We start from the raw sequence: 22311 nt of genomic DNA on the forward strand, positions 1-22311 counted from the left end.
CTCCTTTTTTCCTTTCTGCTAAGAAGTGCCCAAGCTTGTAGCCTAGGAAGATTAAATGAACTGCAATTTACTTGGCTTAAGGGTGAAGGCTCACATGAGAGTTCCTCCCCGAGGGAAAGTCCTACTTCCATGACTCTCCTCGTCCACCCTTAAGCCAAGTAAACTGGGGTTCATTTAATCTTCCTAGGCTACAAGCTTGGGGACTTCTGGATTCCATGTTGACACAAGGAAGGGTCCTTGTTGTTCAGCACTATCTGATTCTTTGTAATCTTAGGGTTTTCTTGGCAAAGATACTGGAGTAGTTTATTTCTTTTCTTTTCTTTTTTTTAAATAGATATCGCACTAGGATAGTTTATTTCTTTCTGCAGTAGATTAAGACAAACGGGGTCAAGTGACTCGCCTAGGGTCCCGCAGCTAGATGTCTGAGGTCAGTTTCAAATCCAGATCTCCTTGACTCCAGACCCTCTATCAATGCACTTTGGCGCCACCAGACGCCCGTCTAGCTGCAAATAAAGGCAGAACAATTCAGTGTGTGACTAGGGGGAAGAGGGTGATCGGTGGAGAGTGACAGCAAAAGGATGAGCTGGGAAAGGGCACAGTTCATCACACAACACCCAGGCTCATAGTCGGTCTTCTCCCCATCTTCCCAGACCAGTTGGAGCTTCTGCCTGTTTGGGGGGTGGGAGGAGAGGGGAGCTGCCCAACAGATCAGGGGTGGGGCAAGGGCCAACCCCACATCTGGTCCTTAGAACTGTGGAACATCCTCACTACGTTTTATCTGACCTCTACTTGAGCTTCTAACTAATTCCAGCTTCCGTTAGTCACTCGGTTTGCGGTTTGATTTAACCTCCTCTACCCAGTTCCCTTTCCGGTCACAACTCGTTTCTGCTATTACCTCACTTCCTGGTTCGGGGTAGCGTAGCTTCCGTTTTCTGTCTCTTTCTAAGGCTTCTAGCCATGCCCTTTCCAAGTTAGTCTTTGGCTCCGGAGGAGGTAGCTGCTGGCTGGGAAGGTAAACTGCTTTCCTATATCTGCCTTGAGTTGAAAGGAAGGAAATGAGGAGGGAGCCGGCGTAGGCCTTAGCTGCGGAGGAGGACGGAGAAGACAGACCTCTTTCTGTTTTCTGAGCTGTTTCCCCACCCAGGTGGCCTAAGGTTCCCACATCATTCCTCCCCCTCCTCCTCCCTCCCCCCCCCCCCCATCTCCTCCTTTCCATACTCTTATATCTAAAAAATGTCTATTGAAGAAGGGCCCCATATATATCAGAATATAGCAACATTCTTTTTTTTTTTAACTGTGAGAACTTGAGGGAAGGGGGAATGGGCCAACCATCGATTTGAGAATGATTGAACACATTTTAGTATGCAAGTGTCATCATGAAATATTCCTTTGTAAGAACCGAGGAAATTAGGAATGCAGAGAAGGAGAAGAGCCACACGCGCTGATGCAGAACAAGGTAAGCAGAATAAAATACTTAGATGTATTATGTACAATCCGTACCATGTTGACTACCTTCTTGGGGAGAGATGGGAGGGAGGGAGAGAGAGAACACGGATTGCAAAATGTCAGAAAATGAATTCTAAAAATTGTATCGACATATAATTTGGGGAAAAAAAATAGAATATCTGCATAATGGCTGCCATGATACAAATATAGATGAAATAAAAGCCTGTAATCAGTAATTAAGGCAGCACAGTGATATTATTAGATTTGAATAGAGTATTAGATTTGAAGTTAAAGAGCTGGGTCACTAGTTAAGGGACTCCCCATATCGTTTAACTGTGTGTGCCCCACTCTCCTCAACTGTAAAATTAAGGGATGGGTCTGGATAATCTCTGAAGTCCTTTACAGCTCTCTATCTGCATTCCTGTGTGACAGCCAGTCTTGGCCCAAGAAAAGAGATGAGGAAACAGCACCCTTCTTTCTTAGCAGAGGGGTGGGGGCCTATGCAGATGTTACATGGAATGTTGTGGTCACCTTGTCAATTTGTTTTGCTTAACTATTACTGTTTGTTTCAAAGGAGGGCTCATGAGTCAAGGGAGGATGGGGAAGTTTTATGCAGCAATGACTGCTGTACAAACAAAAGACATCCATACAGCTTCTTGTAAAAATAGAGGAAAAAACAGAGATTGAATTAGATACTGTCTAATGCAGAATTGCCCAATTTAGAGAGAGGATCATGGGAGTTATGTTCCAAGGGGTCCTTTTTCATTAAATAAGAAAGAGAAAAAAGACATCTGAATGAAACTGATTTTTTTTTTGTGCACACCTTGTACAGTTGTTTCTTTATGTAACACTAGCACATAATATGTAGATGATTTGTGGATGTGCTTTATACATAATTTGGATAAGTCTAAAGAGATGAATTTTATGGAACTGGCAGATCCTGTTATGGGATTTCATCTCAACCAGTTCTACAGAAGCACAAGCATTTTGAACAGTTTACTGTCTGTGTGGCATCCTTATGCTGGAAGAAAATAATCAGAACTGGGAACTGATCATTTCTTCTCTTAATATGCATAACTAGTAGCATTGAACAAAGGGTATTTGTTGTAAACAGTATCTGATACTTGTTTTATTGCCTAGCATCGGTCAGCTCTTACAAGACAATTTAAAAATTTATCATGTAGGGAATTAAAACCTTGAAAGAAAGCTCTAAAGGGTTGGGGGACTTGGTGGGTTCAGAAGATACAGGAAGAGTCTTTAGTATGTTTTTCAAAGTAAAAGATGCAGTAACATGTGCTCATTGTGTGCACATGAACCCTCCCAACAACTTGCCTGTGTTTAGCCACAGTTGTATATGAAAGCTACTGAGTATTTCGACTATTACCAAACAAATGGGAAAAAAACCCAAAGTAATATGCTTGGGAATCATGAAAATAAAGAAATTTTTGCATGTTCTTTAAGGAGTAGCAATAAGTATTTATCTTATATAATGTATAATCTTCCAAACCCTTGGTAATTTATCTATAAATTCAGGTATAATAGTCTATTCTTTGCCTCCATTGGGTTTGCTCACTCTGAACAAGAATGGCCATGTTTAGATACATACATCCAAGGTGCTATTCCTTCCTGTAATCTTTGACTTTACATCCAATTAAGTAAGTCTTTATTAAGCCCTTACAGACCAAGGCCCTCCAAAGGACCTCCCCAAGTCTTTTCTCAGCTCTCTCCTCCTCATGATTGGCGTATTCCAAGGTACCTGAGGTCCTCTTATTTTATATTGACTGTAAGAGGCTCCAGCTCCCTTTGTTTACCCCAATAGAAAACTCCACTACCACTGCCTCCTTTGGGCCATCTGGTGACAGCTACGTCTGGACCAAGTGGACTTCCTGCCAGCGCCTTTCTATTGTGGTTTGTATGTTTTTCAATAAAGTCCATAATTAGAACAACTGAATGTGAAAATGTGTTTCTTACAATCCTTGGAAAGCCTCAGAAGCTACTTGATTACCATGATTTTTCCGTTCATGGGACATCTTCAAAATGCATGGCATAAACATGACTTTATTCTATTTCATAATATAACTGTTAGTAACTAGGTTGTGGACTGGTGAGTTCAATGTCATAGGAAATGTCTTCTACCAATACCAGTGGCCACTTTCTCTGCAACTTCTTCTGAGAGCAGTGGGTTCCTTAGCCAGTATGTGGCAGGGGCAAGAGATAATCAGACCTTCCAGCCTTCAAGGCAGGTTTCTTATCCACTATTCCATGCTGCCTTTTAGTCCCCTGTTAGGGACATTAAAAAATGAATGAATCCTGAATTCAGGAGTCATTCTAAAACAAACACTATTGTTTATCGATGACACATTAAACCTGGTTGTTTACATGACACAAGGAAGGTTGTGAGTTAGGGTGCTTAAGTCAAGAAGACCTGGATTCCAGACTTTGCTCAGGCTCTAATGCCTATGTGACCCATATACCTCCCAGTGCTCCCAGGCCTCTCTCTAGGACCTGAAGTTGGTGATTTGCTTCATCTCCTTATCTGGCCTTCCCTATACCTATGAGGTTGGTTTAGTTTAGGCAAAAAGAAAATGAAGCCTCCAATCCTAAAAACCTTGCAACCTTTATTTTTCACTTAGACTAATATTTTATGGTACTGTGAAATCAGTTAGCATTACTTAGTAGGATAAAGAAATGACTACTGTAAGGTAATTAGACTCTCTAAAATTCCCCTTGGAAATGCGTTATACTATTCTATTCAAATAGTGGGATGAAACTATTAATATGGTTTCATTTTCTCTTCCCACCCACCTGTACTGCAGGTGTTCTTTGGAGTTTGGTCCTTGGCTTTATGCTTTTTTCTAACTGTTTTAAGGAAGGAGGCATTTAAAAATTTAATTTAATTTTTTTTAACTTCTCACAAAGTCAGATATCACTAGCCTGTGGGGGAAATTTTGACATTGAAGACCCTGAAGGAGTTTCTTTGAGTCACCATCCCCTCCATACTGAGAGGGGAAAAAAATCTGCAAATCATTTTATGTGTAAGATGAATGCCATTAAAGCCTTTTAGTTGATAACAAATATTGATAAAGTGCTCTCTCTTTATGCCCCAATTATTTCATCTATTTTGTTGTTATTTTTAATGGGTTTTCCACTATTAGTATTTCCCCTTTTGTTTGTTATTCTATGTATTAGTTGCAAATGCTCTTGATTTTTGTGGGTTTATTGGTAGTGTTGGCTCATTGCAAGCAATGTAAGGAAATAAAAAGATAATGTGTAGTGCTTGCTATCATGTAGCCTTTAGTCTAGTAGGAATGTATGATATGTACATATAATTTTATAGATTAAATGTAGAAGTGATTGTGAGGAGAGTAAAGTTGCTACATGAAGTTGGTGATGGGTTAGGGTTAGGGAAAGCTTCTATGAAGGATGGCTTTAAGGGCCAGGTCTTGGAGGATGAGTAGAATTTCAGAGACAAGGGGAAGGCTCACTTTAGAGGCCTAAGGAAAAGATAATTGGTTCAGAGAAGATATCCACCATCATCTTTAAAAAAAATCTTTATAATTTAGTATTCGGTTAGCAACTGTTCTATATCTCTTCTTCCCAGCAAAACATTTTGAAAAGGACTATACATTTGTGTTCTCACTCCTTTGTAAATCTTCTTCCTTCTGACTTTTGTCCTCATCATTCAATTGATTGTTTTCTTCAAATTTAACAATTTTTTTTCTTTTTTGGGAGGTGGGTAACATCTTAAGTTCTTAAATGTTACCCTTCCTCCCCAGTCTGCACTAGAAAGTGACACCATTGGAAACAGATATGGATATGTTATTTGTGTCAAATGTGTATGTGACACACATACACTTCTATTTATCAGTTCTTTTCTCTGGATATGGATAGCAACTTCCTTCATTGTAGTTATTTTGAATGTTCATATTACTCAGAAGAGCTTAGTCATTTACAGTTTTCCTTCGAACAATATTCCTGCTACTGTGTAAAATTTTTCCTTGGTTCTTCTTGTTTCACTCATTTCATGTAAGTCTATGTTTTCCTAAAATCAAGCTGATCATCATTTATTATAGTATAGACAATCATATATTGTTAAATTTTTTTATTATCATGCAAAACACTTCCATATTGGTCATTGTCAAGAGCACACTCATACAAAACCAAAGCCCCAAAATGAAACTGTAAATCAAAACATCCAAAAATCTCTTAAGTATCATAGTGTGCCACACATAAGGACCATCCTTGTTCTATGTAATTTTGTAACATTTAGTTTGAATTTTTAAATATTTATTTCTGTTTCCATTGTGTTTATTGTTTTCTTGAATGCTGACTTTACTCTTCATCAATTAATACAGGTATTTTCCAGCATTCTCTTGGATTCATCTTATTTTTTACAACAGCCAGGTTTCGGGATTATTATCCTCATTTGGTCTCACCCACCTTCCCAGACCAGATGAAGCATGTTTATCATGTAAGTGGGCAGGGCTGCCAGTAATATCTTAGCTTGGGCAAGCGTCTCCTTTAACACTCAGATCCTCAAAAACAAGCACTGCTTAACAAGCTGCTGTTGAACCTCACCACTCCTAATATACCATCTCCAGTGGACTTCAACTGCAGCTCCCTCCAGTACTTCCTGTTTCAGGTATCATCTCTATTTCCATTCTCATCGTCCTCTGCTCACTTCTGTTTCTAGTTATATATGCCTTTTCTATCTCCCCGTTTCCTGTTTCTCACTAGAGCCCTTTCCTTTTTTTCTGTTTCCAAGTCTTCTAGCTGTGGGCTTGGTGGAGGTACCTGGTGACTGAAAAGCTAAAGGGCTTTCCTAGATAGCCTATGAGATGGAAAGAAGGAATAGCACTTACAAGGGTGTGTGTGGGAGGAGGAAAGAAAAGCTATAGGCCACAGCTTTAGTCTCACATGCTAGGGAGGATAGGAAGGCAAGACCCTTCCCATTCCCTCAGCTATTTCTAAAACACAGATGTCCCCAGACTCTTGAATTATCCCTTCCTCTCCCCTGTCTGCCTCCCACTCCATTGACCCTTCTCTAAAGCTACAGAAATGATTCAAAAGCAGGTTGATCCCAGGTAAGGTTAGCCTGGCCATTTTTGGGGAGCAGACCGTAATTTGCTCAGCCTCTGCTTATTGCAGATATGCCAGGGATGCCTCTGGAGACTTAGGCCATAAATCCTCTGCCTCCAGAAAAGACTCACTTGGCATTGAAAGGAAAAAGCCCAGCATCCCTTGGGGAATGTGGTCTTCAGGAATCTGTAGCCTTGAGAGTAAAGATAGCATTGGCCTGCCAAGAAGTGCACCACAAAGACTGATTGGGAAGAAATGACAGATGGCCAAATCCTAGGGAGTCTTGGTGGTTCTCTGTATTGGAAGAGCAATGTGTCAGGGGAGCAGAGACTTTGAAGGCTGTATAGCCCCATGTGCTTCCAGCCACCTGGTTCTTGATCAAGTTTCCTTCTCAGCAAGACCAGAGCTTACTGCTCTGCCCAAGTCACTGAATTGGCTCCTTTTAAGGTGAGAATAGCAGAGGGCATTTTTAGGGCTAACAAATTCCCCCCAGCTTATGATGCTTAGATCTGTCAGTGACTAGGGAAGGCATGGGGAGTAAGTAGAAGGGCAAGCACTAGAGAAAAAGGTGTCCTGGGGGGGGGGGTTGAGGATGTATTCCTCTGTGTGTGTGTGTGCTGGGTAGAGGCAGCCCCTGAGTAACTGATGGTTGAATTTTCCTTGTGAGCATTGACACCTTGGAAATGGGGGAATGCTACAAGTCAGAGTTTATTTGTTGTTTTGTTGACTGTCGTCTAGACTACAAAATTTAATGTAAAAATGTTTATACAGATTATACTTAAAAGTGTGGCAGGTACACATATTTTCCCTGGAGAGCTGGTGGTTAAACCTTTCCCAGAATCATCTCTGACTAGATGAAGTGATGTTTCTCTCCCTCCCTGTGTCTAGCTCGTTTTCTTCATTCATTCTCATCTCAGGTGCTAAAGTAATCAGGGACTATGCTCTACTCTTTTCAGATTAATTACTAAGATCACAACATCATTCCCATTAAACAATTGGCTCGGAGTCCCTGCCTATACTTATTAAATATTTGTATTTATTGAATTTGAGAAAGGACTTTTTCCTTAAAGGTTTGCTCAAGCTTGTTCATTTCCTAGGCCTAAATAAACATCAAGCTTACTGACTTTACCTTTTTGTTGACAGTGTAAACAAGCAGTATAACAAAGAGAAAAATAATCATTTACAACATATCTGCTGTGAAAAAGATGATAGCTAAAGGCGTTTTCCAGCATCACTGTGACATCAGGCTTCTCACTTCTGGACCCATAAACCCACCATTCATTTTTTTTGAATACCAATTAAAGTGTTTTCTCAAGAATTTTCTTTGTGTTTCTTTGTAACATTGAAGTTAAACCCAGTTCTCTTAGGAAATAGTTTCTAGATCCTTTCCCTTTTTCCTCTCTTGAACCATTACAACTAACAGTTTCTCTCCAGAATATCAGTTAAACAGTTTCTCCCAAACTCCTCATTGAATGACAGTAAAAACACTAGGGTCCGTCCATTAGTGCCTCTTGAAGATAGGGTAACAGGTGCTTGAAATCTGTGTTGGAGCTTGATTCCTTGGCAGGGGTTGTGGGCTAGATGAGGCAGAATTCAGTGCACATGTTCACAAAGGCCAGTCTGGGCCAGTATTGTTAAACTTGCATGTGTACATGTTGTCTCCCCTGATCACAAAGGGCAGGGTTGGTTTCCTTTTTGTCTTTGTAACCTCATCACTGGGCACAGTGCCTGACACATCAGCTGGTGGAGCTGGGTGGCTCAGTGGATTGAGTGGGAGGCCTCAAACACTTTGTCAACTTGTGACCCTGGGCATGCCACTGAATTTCATTTTGCCTCAGTTTCCCTAGCAGTAAAATGGGGATAATAATAGACTAGCACCTAGCTTCCAGGGTTGTTGTGAGGATCAGAGGAAATATTTATAAAGCAGTTAGCACAGTGTCTGGCACATAGTAGGTGCTATATAAACATTAGCCACTCTTAGTTTTCACTGAATGTTTGTGAATTGTTGATTTCTTAGGGAGATACTGTTGAAACTGGTGTTATAAAAGAAATTAGACAAAATCCTTAGTTTATTCAACTCAACAGATGATGAATTTCTCAGGGATATATCTGCTTTCTTTCACTAGTTTTTCCCTCCACAGAGGTAAGGTAAATAGTGGAAGTGGCCTCATTTTACTGAAAAGGTAAGTCTTCAGCTCCCCCTGGCAGGCATGGCATGACAAGTAAGAGCTCTGAGGTAGGACAGTTACTCATTTCCCCATACACATGGACCTTCTTTCCAACTCATAAAGGATAAGTTTACCTTTTCCTGACCACTGATGGTCACGCTGGTGGGATAGGTGTGTAGTAAGCTGCCTCCTGAGTTGTTATGGTGGACAAAACAGACATTAGGTAGAGGTCCTCAAAAGGTGTGAACAGAGAAGGTGGTGTTAACTTGGAAATAACTCAGAACTACTAAAGTATTAGAAAACCCACTCTTTAATCAGGAAAAAGGGATAAGCATTATTATTTGGTCACTACACAGAGTCAAAAGCTAAATGCCATACAAAACCAAAGGCCTTGAGACTAGGAACTATATCCCTGGGAGAAAGCAGTGTACTAAGTACCAACTCCAAAGAGAAACAATACTTGAGAGTCTATACCCTTTTGGGAAGCCTACAAGAGACCAACCACAAACAGGTGTGTAAACCTCTTTGCAGTCTACAAGCTATGATATTAGGGAACAGTCAGCTGTAACAAATTATGACTTGATGAGAAGGGCTCCTACTTCTTTAAGCATTTCTTCACCTTCAGAGGATGGAATTCTTAGGAATAACTTCCTTTTGTCAATTCCTCAGGTATATCTCCATAGGCAGAATTCTTAGGCGGGATTAGAAAAACTTCCTAATTTGTGTCACTTCCCTTAAAATCAGTGACCTTAATTATGTATATAATCTTCTTGTTCACTTGTGTTTTTGTTCACTTTTCTGCCCATTTTTCTTTAAATGTCCTCATTCATCAAATCTGTATCCATTCCTAATTTCAGGAGACCTCATTCTCAACCACAGAATAAGAGGTACCTCTCAGTTACCTTAGTTCCCTTTTCTTTTTATTGCTTCATGTGTGCCTACACTACTACTCAGATATTAATACATGAGTAATTATCCAGTGTTGTATCAATAGTGACCTGTTGGATTAACATACTGTGTTTAAACAATAGGATACTGCAAGAAAAGACATGAATTCAAATCATAAAAACAGGACCAATGACTGGTTTTTATATCAATATATAGTAAAGCATGTATATATGCAGTAATATTCAGACTTGTAAAAATACACCACACTAACAAATAACAATTTTCTAGCATTATAACAAAGCTGTTATGGAAGAAATATCTCCTTTTTGAGTTCCCATGATAGATAAGTGCTACCAAAATAGTTCTAGCACAATACAGAAAGCATAAGGTTAAAAGTCTAGATTTTATTATGCTTTTAACACAGGTTTAGGGGTAAAAAATAATCTTTGATTATAAAAAGTATCAAAATGTTAATAGAAAAATTATGAGATAATAAATTATTTTACATATTGCAATCTTTTTTTTTAGATTTTAAATGATATTCAATGAATGATAATGGTGAGAAAAATGTTTTAAATAGGTGAAGTTTTTTAAAATAGATTTTCACAAGTGAGAAATAGTGAAAACATTATTTTTCATTTATACCTCCCTTTGTAATACATTTAAAATAAGTCCAGGCAGAGAAATAGAAGAGCTTTTTAGAAGTCAGGGTAGTGCCTTAGAATTAAAAAAATTCCTGAACTCAAGGAAGTCACTGACTTCTTGTTCCCCACTCAGATTTCCAGGATATTAATGAATTTACAAAATTCTTTTACTTCATTTTAAGTTGTTAGAATTTCCTTTCCTCCTTATATTTATTTTATATTATTATTTAATTTTTATTTGGTCATTTTCAAACATTATTCATTGGAAACAAAGATAATTTCTTTTCTTCCCTCCCCACCCTCCCACCACCTCTCCCATAGCCAACGCATGATTCCACCGGGTATCACATGTGTTCTTGATTCGAACCCATTGCCATGTTGTTAATATTTGCATTAGAGTGTTCATTCAGAGTCTCTCCTCAGTCATATCCCCTCCACCCTGTAGTCAAGCAGTTGCTTTTCATAGGTGTTTTTACTCCCACAGTTTATCTTCTGCTTGTGGATAGTGTTTTTTAGATCCCTGCAGATTGTTCAGAGACATTGCATTGCCACTAATGGAGAAGTCCATCACCTTCGATTGTACCACAATGTATCAGTCTCTGTGTACAATGTTTTCCTGGTTCTCCTTTCGCTCTGCATCACTTCCTGGAGGTTGTTCCAGTCTCCATGGAATTCCTCCACTTTATTATTCCTTTTAGCACAATAGTATTCCATCACCAACATATACCACAATTTGTTCAGCCATTCCCCAATTGAAGGGCATCCCCTCATTTTCCAATTTTTGGCCACCACAAAGAGTGCAGCTATGAATATTCTTGTACAAGTCTTTTTCCTTATTATCTCTTTGGGGTACAAGCCCAGCAGTGCTATAGCTGGATCAAAGGGCAGACAGTCTTTTATTGCCCTTTGGGCATAGTTCTAAATTGCCCTCCAGAATGGTTGGATCAATTCACAACTCCACCAGCAATGAATTAGTGTCCCTACTTTGCCACATCCCCTCCAGCATTCATTACTTTCCATAGCTGTTATGTTAGCCAATCTGCTAGGAGTGAGGTGATACCTCAGAGTTGTTTTGATTTCCATCTCTCTGATTATAAGAGATGTAGAGCACTTTTTCATGTGCTTATTAATAGTTTTGATTTCTTTGGCTGAGAACTGCCTGTTCATGTCCCTTGCCCATTTATCAATTGGAGAATGGCTTGATTTTTTGTACAATTGATTTAGCTCTTTGTAAATTTGAGTAATTAAACCTTTGTCAGAGGTTTTTATGAAGATTGTTTCCCAATTTGTTGCTACCCTTCTGATTTTAGTTATATTGGTTTTGTTTGTACAAAAACTTTTTAATTTGATGTAGTCAAAATAATTTATTTTTCATTTTGTGACTCTTTCTAAGTCTTGCTTGGTTTTTAAAATCTTTCCCTTCCCAAAGGTCTGACATGTTTTGTGGGTGAGCTCATTCCATTCACATTCAGAGTTATTATTACTAGCTGTGTATTTCCCAGCATTTTGATTTCTGCTCCTTTTCCTGCTTTTTCTTCTTTCACTATTTCCTTCTACACCAATGTTTGCTTTTGAACAGTCCCCCTTGTTCCCACCCTTATTTTACTTCCCTTTCTACCCCCTCCCTATTTATTCCCCCCCCCTTATTTTTCCTGTAGTCTTTCTAAAGTTAACTCCCCCACTCCTTCCCTCTCTTGTACTGCTTCCCTCCCCACCAGACCGTTTGTTACCCTTCTACTCCTCTATAGGGTGCAAATCTATTCTCTGCCCCCAATGGATTGGATTGTTTTTCCCTCTTTGAGTCACGTAAAAGTTGAGTATTTCCTGTCTCCGACTTCTTTACCCTTCCAGTGTATTGATGTTCTCCCCCCTCCCACCATGAGCTTCTTTATGACATATAAATTTACCCCCATTTGTTTCTTTTCCCATTTCTTTTAATATTAACCTATTTTTAAGCTCTAGTTATATATGTGCATACTCATGCGTATGTATTTTTGCATGCATATATCTATATACCTATTTATGTCTTGTCCTTTCATCCTATACAGTTTGTTGCTGTTCCCTCTAAGTATACTTCTTTTTGCTGCCCAGGTAATAACAACAGTTTTTAAGAGTTACCAATGACCTCTTTTCTTATAGGGATACATATCATTTTAACTTAATGAGTCTCTTTAAAAATTTTTTTTGTTTTTCTTTTTTCCCCTCTTTTTTAATTACCTTTTGATGATTCTCTTGAGTTCTGTGCTTGCACATCAAATTTTCTGTTCAGGTCTGGTCTTTTCTTTAAGAATTCTTGAAATTCTTCTATTTTGTTGAATGACCATACTTTCCCCTGAAAGAATATAGTCAATTTTGCTGGGTAGTTGATTCTTGGTTGTAGACCTAGTAGATTCCTAGCTTTCCGGAATATCGTATTCCATGCCTTTCTTTTTTTTCAGTGTGGATGCAGCCAGATCCTGAGTTATCCTCACTGTGGTTCCTTGGTATCTGAATGACTTCTTCTTGGCAGCTTGTAATATCTTTTCTTTGGTCTGATAGTTCTTGAATTTGGCTATAACATTCTTGGGTGTTGTCAGTTGGGAGTTAAGTACAGCAGGTGATCTGTGGATTCTATCAATCTCCACTTTTCCCTCTTCTTCAAGGATTTCGGGGCAGTTTTCTTTAATAATTTCCTGTAACATAATGTTCAGGCTTTTTCTTTTGTCATGGTCTTCTGGTAGGCCAATAATTCTTAAATTGTCTCTCCTGGAATGATTTTCTAAATCCTCTGTTTTGTCAATGAGATGCTTCATATTTTCCTCATTTTTTTCATTCTTTTGGTTTTGTTTTATAGTGTCCTGCTGCCTTGTGAGGTCACATAATTTTAGTTGTTGTATTCTGGTTCTTAAAGACTGGATTTCATCCTTAGTTTTTTGGTCGTCCTTTTCCTTTTGGTCAGATTTTCTTTGGAGGTCATCTTTCATCTTCTTCACCTCATCTTTCATCTGCTTTGCCTCATCTTTCATCTCCTTTGCCTCATTTTCCAGCTGGTTGATTTTGGCTTTCAAGACACTATTTTCTGTTTCCAGATGACTTATCTTAATTTTTAAGTTCTTTTCCCAATTGTCTTCAGCCTCTCTTAATTGTGTTTTGAATTGCATTTTGAGTTCTTCCAAAGCCTGTATCCAATTTGCTGGGATTTCTGATTTTTCCTTTGCTGATCCCTCCCCCTCTGTTTCATTCGCTCTTTGCTCATTACCTGTGCAGAAGCTGTCTATTGTAATTTCTTCTTTTTCTGTTGTTTGCTCTAATTTACCCCTTCTTTGCTCCCCGTATTTGGCTGTGCTCTTGCTCCTCTCATTTTGTTTTGGTTTTGGAGCTGTCAGTCTCCCCTCTTGGAGCTTTGTCAGATCTCTTGGTACAGTCTCTAGGGGAGGAATGTTAGCTTCCCTGTCCTCTGGGGGCTTTTGATTGGATTGAGTTCAACTGGGTCGGGCTGTATGTGGTATGAAGCTCTGAGGCTCTGAAGACTCCTGGAAGGCTGGGCCGCCCAGGCTCTCTCCAATTCTCTCCAGCTGCTTCTCCGCTGTTCGCAAGTGCCTTTGCCCACCTCCCTAAACTCTGAGGAGTTCTGATGGAATTATATTCAACTGGATTGGTCTGGATGTGCCCTGAGGCAACGGTGAGACTGGACCCAGCCACTGCCCGTCTCTCCCTGGCTTCCTCCCCGCTGCTCACAAGGTAGACCCTGAAAACCAGCACCGTTGCCCGCTCAGAGGCTCCCGCTGCTGCTGGGGGCTCAGCCCTCTGGGTTGTGGGGGAGGGGTCCTGGGACCTTTGCTCTGCCTTCCCCTTAGCCCTGAGTATTCTCGGATTCCGGCTTGGGGGGGGGGGGGCTACCTTTTGATTTGAGTCCAGAAGGAGGGTTCCCTGCTTCTGTCCTGTTGTTCAGCTTGAATTTCGGTGCCCTAGGAGCATTCAGTCTGTATCAGTAAGGAAGGGTCTTCCACGAGTTTAGGCTTTTGCTGCTTGCTAAGCCGCCGTCTTGACTCCCCGCCCTACATATTGCAATCTTGTACACTATTTTAGGCTATGAACATTTAAAAAAATTCACAATCTTATGCTTCCTTCAGTGTCATAAACATTGAAAAAATTTAGTTAAGCAGTGTCATAATCTCTCATTTCCACTAAGGAAAGAAGTTAAATAGACCATAGGTAAACTAAATCAGGCCACAGGTTAAACTTCTTTTTAAAAATATTTTTAATAAATTTCCATATGAGTTTTCTAAAGTTATATAATTCAAGTTTTCTCCCTCCTGGAGCTGGCGAGCAATTCAATCTGGATTATGCATGTATTATCACACAAAACATGTTTTGATATTAATTTTTGTAAGTGAATAATCTTATAAAACCAAAACCCCAAAATATGTACCCAAATAAACAAGTGATAAATCATGTTTCTATCTGCATTCTGACTACAAGAGTTTTTTCTCTGGAGGTGGATAGCAATCTTTTTCATAAGTCCCTCAGAGTTGTTCTGTATTGTATTGCAGTTAGTAGCAAAGTCTGTCACATTTGATCTTTCCACAGTGTTTCAGTTACTGTGTACCATGTTCTACTGGTTCAGCTTATTTTACTCTGCATTAGATCCTGTAGGTCTTTCCAGCCCTTCCTGAAATCATCCTCTTGGATCATTCTCCAATTGAGGGACATCCCTTTTGCTTCCAATTCTTTGCCACCACAAAGAGAGCAGTTATAAATATTTTTGTATAAACAGGTCCTTTCCCATTTCCTTTTTGTCCTGTCATCTGAGAAGTACGTGAAATCTGAAATTTTCAATTCCCATGTGTCAGGTTTCAGCCAACTCAGTAGTAATACCTTAAGTAGGAGAAATAGCCCTCATGTACCCCCAGACCAAAAGAAAAAAAATTAAAGAGAATCAAAGATGAAAAAAATTGCATAGTCCACCATTTTGCTCAAAGGTTTGCAATGTACTTTTTTTGATTGCACATTTAGTGTGTCCATATTAGAATTTCAGCATACAACTCTGAAGGTAAACATAAGCACCAGGAAACATTAAAGTAAGAGTAATACAGTAATGATTGTTACTATTAAATAATACAAGGTCTCTCTAATCTGACTTTTTCCTAGTAACCCACTAAAAATATCTATTTAATAAGCTTATTTCATCTTGTACCTTACAAGTCCTGTGTAGGATTCTGAGATAAGTGTCATTCCCAAGGCAAATTCTGAGGAGGTTTTCTTCCTCATACATCTGCTTCCTTCATTTGGAGGGGTAAAACTGCTAAAATCTGCTAGTGATAAGACCATACAATTCTATAAGGCCCTCGTATCATAGTCACTCAAATCTGGTCTTCTAGTAGCTAGTTCATGTGGCAAAAACCTGTTCAGAACTTAATGGAGCTAACCTTTTTTATAACAAGGGTATAAGAAGAACATCAAGTTTTAAGAAGCCACCTGAAAGCGGACAGAATTAAAATTTTTACATACCACTTGGGCTTTCTCTCTACTTTAGTCCTGTACCTGATATAGGTAATGCTATTCACAGACTGAAAGAGGAATCTTAAAAAAGACCCATAAGGGTGTGACTTATTAAACAAACCATACTGTTTCTTAGTATTCATCACATTGATTCCTCAAAATAGGAAAAATAGATGCTTAAAATTTTTTCTTTACAATTATTAATGCACCTTTATTTGTAAAGTTGTTAATCCAAATTTGAGAACATATTACTAAAACATAATCCAAGATTGCATATTCCAAGAAAATAAATTTCTTTAAAAATTCATGTGGGGGGCAGCTAAGGGTCTCAGTGGATTGAGAACCAGGCCTCGAAATAGGAAGTCTTAAGTTTGAATCTGGCCTCAGACACTTCCTAGCTGCGTGACTCTTGAGCAGGTCACTTAACCCCCATTGAGTATCCGTTATTGGTCTTCTACCTTGGAACCAATACACAGTATTGATTCTAGTATGGAAGGTAAGGGTTTAAAAAAATCATGTAAATTTAATTGAATCCAAAGGGAAGTACTTTGTTCTATTTTTTTCAATCTCGTTCTTAATTATTTTTAAGATCAAAAAAGTTTTAAAAAAAATTCATCCAGTAACATATTTATTTGCCCTTTTGTCGTTGTTCTTAATAGAAACCTTTAGAAGTGAATTGTGTGTGTGTGCATATATACATATGTTTTCTGATTATTAGAGAAAATGTTTTAATCTCATTGCTTTTTTCAAAATGTTTACTATTGAATTAAATTTTTAAATTTTTGCATAAAATTTGTAATTTACAACTTTTACAGCTTAATTATATCACATTTTTGTTTTCTTCACACTTTTGAAGATATACATATGCACACATGCTTCATAACATCACCTAGAAGTACTGTAGAGAACTGATGCTACCCATAAATGTGTAATAATTAACTGGAGGATGGATTGCAAGCCTTATTTAGTTGTTTAGGTTAAGAAGTTAAAACAAATATTGACCAGAAATTCAGAATAGAAAAATTAAGAATATTAAGGCCTTTTATACTTGTAACTTATTATATCAGCTCAATTATATTTAAGTATTGCAACAACAGGATTGATAACATTTTTTAAAAATTTGCATTTCACCTGCTCAGATTATTGAAATTTGCTATTAAAGGAAGGACAGACATGGTTTTAAAACAAACATGTAAGCCTTTTTAAGTTGTAAGAGGTCTTAATTTCTCATTAAATTACTTTATTACTCTATAACAGTGATGAACCTTTTAGAGGGTGATTTGAGAAATGTCCTCAGGCACCCCATGGAGATGGGGAAAGTCCCACCCCACATCCCTCTGCCTTTTTACTAGTGAACTATGTGCTGGGGTGATGGTATGCATGCCCACAGAGAGGGTTCTGAGTGCCCCCCTCTGGCATGCATGCCATTGGTTTGCCACCAGTGCTCTATAATGTCACAATTTGCTGTTAGGGCGGCTGATTAGATTGGATGACCTTGCCGAAACAAAAGGACCTAAAGAACCTGATAAGTCCCCAAAGAACTTGAGTTAAGGACAAGGGTCTGTTGTGTTTTTCCAAAGAGTAAGTTATTACTGTTCTTCATTTTAAAGCAAAATTGGATACTCAGTTGGATACTGGACAGTTTTTAAACCTTATGACCACATTCTTTTAACAGCTTAGTTTCTTTTTTTAATTTTATTTTCATTGTGATGCAAAACATACTTTCATATTAGTCACTGTTGTAATAACAAAATCATACATAAGCAAAACCCTAAAATTAATAACACAAATGCACTGATGTGAAAGAAGACTCCAACAGTTCTTTCTCCGGAGGTGGATAGCATTCCCCATCATAAGTCTTTCAGGATTATCTCTGATCAGTGCATTTCTGAGAGTAGCTAAGTTTTCACAGATAATCATCTTCCAATATTTCTGTTACTGTGTATGGTATTCTCCCAGTTCTGCTTATTTCACTCTGCATCAGTTCCCACAGATCTTTCCAGCTTTTTCTGAAATCATCTTGTTTATCATTTTTTATATATAGCACAGTAGTATTCCATTACGAATATGTACCACAATTTATTTAGCCATTCCCCTATTGGTGGACATCTCTTCAATTTCGAGTTCTTTGCCACTACAAAAAGAGCTAACAGCTCAATTCTTAATTTAATACCATTCAAATTAAGAGAGAAATTAATGTTCTAAGGTTGCAATTGCATTGTTAGCATTTTTTCAAATTCATAGTATTTCTTATATAATGATTTCCCTAAAATGATAATTCAAGAAAAAATATTAAACCTAAGAACATACGCAGAAAAGATTTTGAAACAGAAAACAAAACTTATTACCAGAGAAATGGCATCAAGTCAGTTGAATGCATTTCTAAGTCATCTTATGCAGAGGATCACTTCATTACTTTGGCATTCTATGTTAAATTGCATTCAAAAAATAGTTTGGAGTAATTTTGGAACAATTAACATTTTAAATTCTTATTCATGCAGTTTTATATGCATATCATCTTAATGCCAAATATCAAGTGATTTTCATGCTTTAAGATCTGATCTTCAAACATCACAACTATCTAAACAAAAGGACATATCTCACTTTAAATGAGAGGATGATATAATTTACTTTTAGGACTATTAGATTAAAATTAATATCTTAAAGTTCTTATTTTCCATAATGTTTATTAATTAATTTACTTGAAATAGAAAAGATAGATAAACATAGATTTAAAGTTTCCTTCTTACTCTTAAGTCTCACCATGTGTAGTAGTTCATCCTGTAGGATTCTCCATCCATCTCACCTGCCTGCTCAGGAAAGTAGAGACCCAGGTGAGGTCCACCCATACCCTTTTATTTATATTCATGGGCACAGCACTGGCATGTAAAAAATGGGATGAACTGGATTGGCAATCCAGGAGGGGAGGGGATGAAATTCCCTCTACACAATTTTCCTTGTGATCCTTTGGAAGACTAGTCTCCCCAATGGCTCATTTAAACATAACTATCTTATACCTCTAAAGATGTTCTAGCTAAAAGTACATACAACATTGCACTTTCTAAGACAGTGGTTCTCAACCTTTCTAATGCCATGACCCTGCAATACAGTTCCTCATGTTGAGGTGACCCCAAACCAAAAAATTATTTTGGTGGCTACTTCAAAACTGTAATTTTGCTACAGTTATGATTCGGAACATAAATACCTGATATGCATTATGTATTTTCATTGCTACAAATCAAACATAATTTAAACCTATGTTTTGTGATTAATCACAAAAACAATATTTAATTATATGTTGAGAAATATTAATCCAGCAGGAGGTAGCCTGAGCACTGGGGCGGGAGGTAAGTCCTGCCTGGGGAGGGGGTCTGCAGACGACGCTGACTTCTTCCTGTCGTCTCCCTCCAGCTCGAACTGAGGCTTCACTTTGCTGGGGTTACTCGGCTCCGTTATCTGCTCCAGGAGTTACCCACTCCAGGACTTGTTCTTAACTCCTCCGGAGCCAGCGGCCCGGTGCTCTCTCGGGTCTCTGTTTGAGTCTGGTCTCCAGGCAACAGGGTAAATCCATTGCCCCTCATAGGGGGAGGGCTGTTGATAGGTAACTAATTTTAGTACAATGTGCGGGCAGCAGGGTTCCCGTTCTTTCCGAGATCTTGCTGTAAAGTAGCTCGATTTCTCAGTGGCTAAAGCCATCGGAAATATGTATTTTCTGATGGCTTTAGGCGACCACTGTGTTTTGGTTGTTCAACCCCCACTGGGGTTGCGACCCACAGGTTGAGAACCGCTGTTCTAAGAGGAAGCTATAATAGTTAGAGATAAGAGGGAAATAAAAGAAGAAAACAAAAAATGATTGATAGACACATTGACAAAATGCCAATTAGGGGGCAGTCCCCTTTGGCATAAGAGTTGCTTTCAGAATAAGTATGTTCAACCCCCTTCAGTTCAGTTCATTATATGCCAAAATTCATTCTGGATCTTTTGATGCAGTGTGTGACTTCCACAGGCATCCTTACAGCACCTTCTCCAAAAAAGATCCACTTTCTTGATTCAGGGTGTTGGAAAGTTTCTTTTCCTGAAATTTCTATAGGAGATTTTAAAGCTTGGATTTTAGGATAATTATACAATCCCCCCTCAGGAGGGTGCTGACCAATACCAAAATCACCCTGGGATACATGGCTGAGTTATGAGGCATATGAAACAATTGTCAAAAGAAAAACATCCCCCCATAAAAGAGCAAACATTAAATTCTGGATAAAAAATATAAAGAAAAAAATCTTTTGTGTATAAAATTCTGAGGAAAATAAAGTAAAAAATATAAAACCTGTAACAGGTCCTTGAATCACTAGCAAGGCCCAGTTAAAGTGATTTATGTCCTATAAGCCTGTAGGACAATTGTAGCAATATATCACTTTACCCATCAGCAACCAGAGCTACAAAAAATTACCAAACTATAAGAGAAGGGACCAGGTTTCAGCAGCAAATGGGGAAAACCATTCCCTGGTCTGATTTTACCTTCACTGGTAAGGATAGGGGAGCCATAATAGCAGTCAAAGTGGGCTGCTTGATAGAATATGGCACAGGGAAGACCTGCATCTGGCATATGTCAAACAGCCGCAACGTCGAACCCCAAACAAGTTCACATACCCTGTCTTGGAGCATAATATCATTAGTCCTACTGGGATTTGGTTGGTCTCCTTGAACTTTGTGCTCCTTGGCACTGTGCAGTGGCTCTTTTTTTGTTCACTTCTCCTGAAATCAGATATAGTTATTAAGCAAAGTCCCATAACATTTATCATTTCATGGCAAGTCTCCATAGTCTAAAGCTTTTGGGTATGCATAATTATTAGGGCTAATAGATACTGTAAACATATCCTTCAAGTCAAGAACATTAATACTGATTCCATGTACTTCAAGTACTACAAAGGATAGGAAAAAAGAAAAAAATCAAATATCCTATTGCAAATATAAAGAAAAACAATAAATCATAATTTCATAGTTCACAGCAGAGACACAACACAAAGGTTTCTCAATCAAAAATGAGATGTCTTCCTCTTTTAACTTGGCCATGATCCACAGTGTGAGTGTACGTGATTTTTTTAACCAGGTAAAAGCCTTTTAAAAAAGCAGTAGCAATAGCAATAGGCATTGTTCAATTTTCTAAATTTGGTTTTAATTTAATTCAATATTATTGATATTTAATAATACTTTTATTTAAATGTATTCAATGTAATGTTATTGTTTTAGATTATTATTAGTAGTATTTAAATTGCCTGCAGTTTTTACTTCTTACTTGTGGGTGGCACTACACCTGTGTGTAGAGGGTAGGACACTCTCTTTGGGTGGGGTTTCCTAAATTTTAATTTTAGTTGTTGAATGGAGGATGGATGAGACTGGGGAAAAACTTGAGGCTTGCAGACCCACCAGTAGGCCTCTATATTTGTCAGGGTATGATATGACAAGAGCTTGCACCAAAGTGTCAGAGGGAAGGGGGCATATGTATTCAAGAAATGTTGCAGAGATGAAATGAGCAGGCATTGGCACAGCTTGGATATGGGAGTTGAAATGAAAGATACGAAAAAAATTTAGGATTACTCCAGGTTGTGAATCTGATAGATTAGAAGAATAGTGTTACCCTTTATAGGCTTGGGGAAAGTTTAGGGACAAAGTTGAGTTCTATTTTGGCCATACTGAATTTAAAGTGTCTACTAGAACATCTTGTTTGAGAGGTCTGAAAGGCAGTTGTAAATGTCAAATTGGGGGTCAACAGAGAGGCCAGAACAGGTTAAGTAGATTTGAGAATCCTGGCAGAGATGATAATCAAATTCTTGGGACCTGATGAGATCACTAAGTGAAGTACAGTCAGAGAAGAGAAAAAGGTCCAGGACAAAATCCTGAGGAGCACCTCTGGTTAGAGTATATGATCTGGAGACTGAGAAGAGACAATCAGATAGGTAGGTGGAGAACAAAGGGAGAGTGGTGTTTAGAAAACATAGAGAAAATAGAGTATTGAGAAGGAAAGAATGTTCTATTGTTAAAGGCTGCAGGAGAAAAAGGATTGAGATAAGACTTTTAGATTTGGCTGGGGCTTTTATTGGCCATTCAGTTAAAGCAGCGGTTCTCAACCTGTGGGTTGCGACCCCGGTGGGACACAGGGGTCGCCTAAAGTCATCAGAAAATACATATTTCCGATGGCTTTAGCCACTGAGAAATCGAGCTACTTTACAGCAAGATCTCGGAAAGAACGGGGACCCTGCTGCCCGCACATTGTACTAATATTAGTTACCTATCAGCAGCCCTCCCCCTATGAGGGGCAATGGATTTACCCTGTTGCCTGGAGACCGTACTCAAACAGAGACCCCGAGAGAGCACCTGGACGCTGGCTCTGGAGGGGTTAAGAACGAGTCCTGGAGCGAATAACTCCTAGAGCAGATAACGGAGCCGAGTAACCCCAGCAAAGTGAAGCCTCAGCTCGAGCTGGAGGGAGACGACAGGAAGAAGGCAGCATCTGCAGACCCCCTCCCCAGGCAGCACTTACCTCCGTCCCCAGTGCTCAGGCTGCCTCCTGCTGGATTAATATTTCTCAACATATAATTAAATATTGT

General features: G+C 38.7%; 2 long non-coding RNA genes and 1 other non-coding gene across 3 annotated transcripts in view; all 3 read left to right on the top strand.

The window, feature by feature from the left end:
• Positions 1 to 691: 691 nt before the first annotated feature.
• Positions 692 to 22311, top strand: part of LOC107650312 (uncharacterized) — a 154614-nt gene continuing 132994 nt past the window's right edge. The window contains exon 1 of the long non-coding RNA XR_008914347.1: positions 692 to 1456. This is a non-coding gene — a long non-coding RNA (uncharacterized LOC107650312). The remainder of the gene's footprint in view (positions 1457 to 22311) is intronic.
• LOC130456073 (uncharacterized) lies at positions 1463 to 7843 on the top strand. The gene is made up of 2 exons (XR_008914346.1): positions 1463 to 5917; positions 7669 to 7843. It is a non-coding gene; the product is annotated as an uncharacterized LOC130456073 (long non-coding RNA).
• Positions 3195 to 3253, top strand: MIR7383-2 (microRNA mir-7383-2). The gene has a single exon (NR_127656.1). It is a non-coding gene; the product is annotated as a microRNA mir-7383-2 (primary transcript).

This window comes from Monodelphis domestica, chromosome X, assembly GCF_027887165.1.
Source record: "Monodelphis domestica isolate mMonDom1 chromosome X, mMonDom1.pri, whole genome shotgun sequence".
Lineage (NCBI taxonomy): Eukaryota > Metazoa > Chordata > Mammalia > Didelphimorphia > Didelphidae > Monodelphis > Monodelphis domestica.